A 4,795-nucleotide genomic window follows, 5' to 3' on the forward strand; every position below is an offset into this window, starting at 1 on the left:
TGGGGAAACAGTGGAAACAGTGTCAGACTTTATTTTTTGGGGCTCCAAAATCACTGTAGATGGTGACTGTAGCCATGAAATTAAAAGACACTTACTCCTTGGAAGAAAAGTTATGACCAACCTAGATAGCATATTGAAAGGCAGAGACATTACTTTGCCAACAAAGGTTCGTCTAGTCAAGGCTATGGTTTTCCTAGTGGTCATGTATGGATGTGAGAGTTGGACTGTGAAGAAGGCTGAGCGCTGAAGAATTGATGCTTTTGAACTGTGGTGTTGGAGAAGACTCTTGAGAGTCCCTTGGACTGGAAGGAGATCCAACCAGTCCATTCTGAAGGAGATCAACCCTGGGATTTCTTTGGAAGGAATGATGCTAAAGCTGAAACTCCAGTACTTTGGCCACCTCATGCGAAGAGTTGACTCATTGGAAAAGACTGTGATGCTGGGAGGGATTGGGGGCAGGTGGAGAAGGGGACAACAGAGGATGAGATGGCTGGATGGCATCACGGACTCGATGGACGTGAGTCTGAGTGAACTCCAGGAGATGGTGATGGACAGGGAGGCCTGGCGTGCTGCGATTCATGGCGTCGCAAAGAGTCGGACACGACTGAGCGACTGAACTGAACTGAACTGAATTTTATGCACCCAGCTGATTTTTCTTCCAACTCAGAAATGGCCTGAGGTCTGAAAAATATTGTTTTTAGAAGATGAATCAGTGTGGTGAGGGGAAATAAGAGTAGGAGGGCTGTTCATAACACCATAATAGTTCATTTACCAAAAAATTCATTAATTCATTCAATAAAAAACATTTATTAAGTATTTCCTACATACCAAGCATGAAGATACAAAGATACCCAGACCCAGCAGTGCCCTTGGAGAGTTCATGGTCAGCAGGGAAGAGAAGGAGTCATTCACTGTTGTAAGTCTTTAATAGACAGTTGTGAAAATATTGCAGGATGATCTAAACTGCCTGAGAAAAATAGGGAAGATTTTACGGAGAAAACGGCATTTGAGATGGTTCTTGAAGGCTAAGTTTGCCAAGGTGAGGGGACTGGTGGCATGCAACCTAAGAGAAAGGGTCGTGTGACAATGACAAGCAGGTCTGAAAGCACAGAGTATGATCTGGGTAGGGTTGCTAGATTGAGTAATAAAAATAGAGTGCTACCAGTCAAGTTTGAATTTCAGATTAACAATTACTAATTTTCAGCATAAGTATATCCCATCAGTCTGGGAGGGGCACGACATTCTGTGTGACTGGAATATGGGTGAACCTGGGGGTGTACTGGGATCGTGCTGTGAAATGTGATGAGAGAATAAAGAAACTCCCGTGTAGACTCAAGCTTCTGCTGAAGAGTAATTTGAGAAAAAATTGTGGAATGCTTGGAAAGAAATTAAAAACAAAACATTGAAAAATATGAAACCCTTGAGTCTTTAGCTTATTAAAAATAAAGGTATGTAGATTATTAATTATTAACCATTATTAATTGTGTTGGAGTAACAGTTTCTCACCTTCTCTCCTGATGCCTTTGTCCCCAAGTTTAGTTGAAAAGAGGGGAATGGACACATTTTGCCATGGGTACCAGTTTCTTATTACAGTCTAGACTGAAGCCATATTTAAGTTGGTAACAGTTATGGAATGAATGACACGTGTGCGATCAGCCAAGTGAATCTTTTTTCTGTTTAAGCAATTTCCCAGACGTAATAGACACAGGTTGTCTACCTTTCATCCTCTCCCTTCTGCCTGCCCTCCCCAGCCCCCATCTCATCTACTCTTCAAAATACTGTAAGGGTGGCCCCTGGCAGGCATGTGATGGGGCAAGTAACTCAAGCTGGACCAGGCAGTCTTCAGTTTCTTTTTAAATTGTGACTTTAAACTCAGGAGCTCAGAGTAGCCATGTTTTTTTGCCATATGGACTGGAAAATCAGAGGAAGCCAGTCAACATTGGGTGCAGGGTGTGGAGACCTGTGCAGCCTTTCAGTGAAGGAAGGATAGAGAGAGTGTGAGCATTTGGATTAAAGCAAAAATATACCAGAATGAGAAAGTGAAGAATGAAGAGACACAAAAGAGAGGAGAGAGGGGGAGACAGAGACAGACCGACCGACAGACAGATAGGGTTGGTTACCTTCCACCTTTGAGTTTTGTGCCCTTTTACCTTCTGATTCCTTTATGTTTAAGATCACGATGATGGAGTCTGTGACCTGAAATGAGTACTAATTTAAAAACCAGATCACTGGGAACAGCGGCTCTTGTCAGTCCCTTGTCTACGGAGAGTGAAGACCAGAGAAAGGGGATCCAAGCCTCAACGCTGTCATGGATGAGGGGAAAGGAATGTAATATCTTCCTTCAGGAGACATGCTTTCTCTCCATTTCCAGGCTCTGTGAAATATGTTTCAGGGTATATCTGTCTGCAACAGGACAGTCTGAGCATTGCTTGCCATTCAGTGCTCATGAAAGGAAAGTACAGAGACTGAGGAAAGTCAAGATTATGTGATTTTTTTTCAAATTGAAGGTTTGTGACAATCTTGAATCAAGCAAGTCCATCGATACCATTTTTTCAAACAGCATTCGCTCACCTTGTGTCTCTGTGTCTCATTTTGAGATTAAGCCCTGAGCCTTTGGAGTGGGAGCACTGACTCCAAGACCCTGGACTACCAGAGAACTAACCCTAGGGAGTATCAAATATTGAGAACTCACACAAAGGAAACCGCTTGAATACAAGACCTGGCATCACCCAACCACCAGTAGCACCCAGTGCAGAAAGCCTCATTTAAACAACAAACAAAACAAAAATACAAACCCAATCATCAGCAAACAGGATTACCACCTCAGTCAGCCTTGCCCATCAGAGGAAAAACAAGTGAACAAACAAACAAAAACAGCACAAATCTCACCCTATATGAAGCTTACACAAACCATTGGACCAACCTTAGGAGGGCAGAAACCAAAAGGAAGAAAGAATTCAACCTTCAAGCCTGGGGTAAAGAGACCTCAAACACAGTAGGTTAAAAAAAATAATGAAAAGGCAGAGAAATACTACACAAATGAAGGAACAAATTACAAACACAGAAGTCCAAATAAATGAAGAGGAAATAGGCAAACTACCTGAAAAGTAATTCAGAATAATGATAGTAAAGATGATCAAAAACCTTGAGAACAAAATGGAGAAAATGCAATAATCAATTAACAAAGACCTAGAATTAGAGAATAGACGTTCAGAGACAAACAACACAATTACTGACATTAAAAATAGTCTAGAAGAAATCAATAGCAGAATATCTGAAGCCAAAGAGTGAGTCAGTGAGCTGGAAGAGAAAATGATGGAAATAACTTCTGAAACACAGAATAAACTAAAAGGAATGAAAAGAACTGAGGATAGTCTCAGAGACGTCTGGGACAATATCAAAGGCACCAACTTTCAAATTATATGGGTCCCAGAAGAATAAGAAAGGAAGGGTATGAGAAAATTTTGGAAGAGATTATAGTTGAAAATTTCCCCAACATGGAAAAGGAGATAGTCAAGTCCAAGAGGTGCAAAGAGTTCCATACAGGATAACCCAAGGAGAAACACACCAAGACATATATTAATCAAACTAACAAAGACTAAACACAAGGAAGGAGTATTAAAAGCAGCAAGGGAGCCTGTCGGCTGGAACCATCATCTTCCAGTAATTTGCCAAAATGACCAACACAGAGGGAAAGAGCAGGGGCACCCGCTGCATGCTCTCTAGGCCTTTCAGAAAACATGGAGTTGTTCCTTTGGCTGTATTCATGCAAGTCTACAAGAAGGGTGATATTGCAGATATCAAGGGCATGGGTACTGTTCAAAAAGGAATGCCCCACAAACGTTGCCATGGCAAAACTGGGAGAGTCTACAATGTTACCCAGCATGCTGCTGGCATCATTGTAAACAAACAAGGGCAAGATTCTTGCCAAGAGAATTAATGTGCCTATTGAACATATTAAGCACTCTAAGAGCCTAGATAGACTCCTGAAACATGTGAAGGAAAATGATCAGAAAAAGAAGAAAGCCAAAGAGAAAGGGATTTGGGTTCAGTTCAAGCACCAGCCTGCTCCACCCAGAGAAGCACACTTCATGAGGACCAATGGAAAGGAACCTAAACTGTTGGAGCCTATTCCCTATGAATGTATGGCCTGTTGGGTGTAAAAATAAAGACCTGGACTGTACAAATGTTTCTGTTAGTTGAGTAGAGGTGTTGTGTTCAAATTCAGTGGGTGATGTGTTTTCAAATCTAGTGTTTCTTCTTCCTGAAAGATGTAAGATAGTTTGTTGTTCAGTATGTTCCACTGGTTAATAAATTGCCAGATATTGCCAAAATAAAAAAAATAAATTGCAAAAAAAAAAAAAAAAAGGCAGCAAGGGAAAAGCAATAAGTAACATACAGGGAAACCCCATACGTTTAATAGCTGATGTTTCAGCAGAAACTCTGCCGGCCAGAAGGGAATGGAAGGATATACTTAAAGTACTGAAAGGGAAACATCTACAACCAAGATTACTGTACCCAGCAATGATCTCATTCAAAATTGACGGAGAGATAAAAAGCTTTTCATACAAGCAAAAGTTAAGAGAATACAGTGCCACCAAACCAGCTTTACAACAAATGTTAAAGGGACTTATATAGTCAAAAAATACAAAAGAGAAAAAGATCTACAAAATCAACCCCAAACAATTAAGAAAATGGCAATAGGAACATATATCAATAATTACTTTAAATGTAAGTGGATTAAAGGCCCCAACCAAAAGTCACAGACTGGCTGAATGGATACAAAAACAAGACC

The 4,795-nt window shown here is 40.8% G+C and overlaps 1 pseudogene; it reads left to right on the top strand.

Moving 5' to 3' along the window:
* Positions 1–3,673: 3,673 nt before the first annotated feature.
* LOC138427893 (large ribosomal subunit protein eL21-like) lies at positions 3,674–4,163 on the top strand (annotated as a pseudogene).
* Positions 4,164–4,795: the final 632 nt, after the last annotated feature.

This window comes from Ovis canadensis, chromosome 22, assembly GCF_042477335.2.
Source record: "Ovis canadensis isolate MfBH-ARS-UI-01 breed Bighorn chromosome 22, ARS-UI_OviCan_v2, whole genome shotgun sequence".
Lineage (NCBI taxonomy): Eukaryota > Metazoa > Chordata > Mammalia > Artiodactyla > Bovidae > Ovis > Ovis canadensis.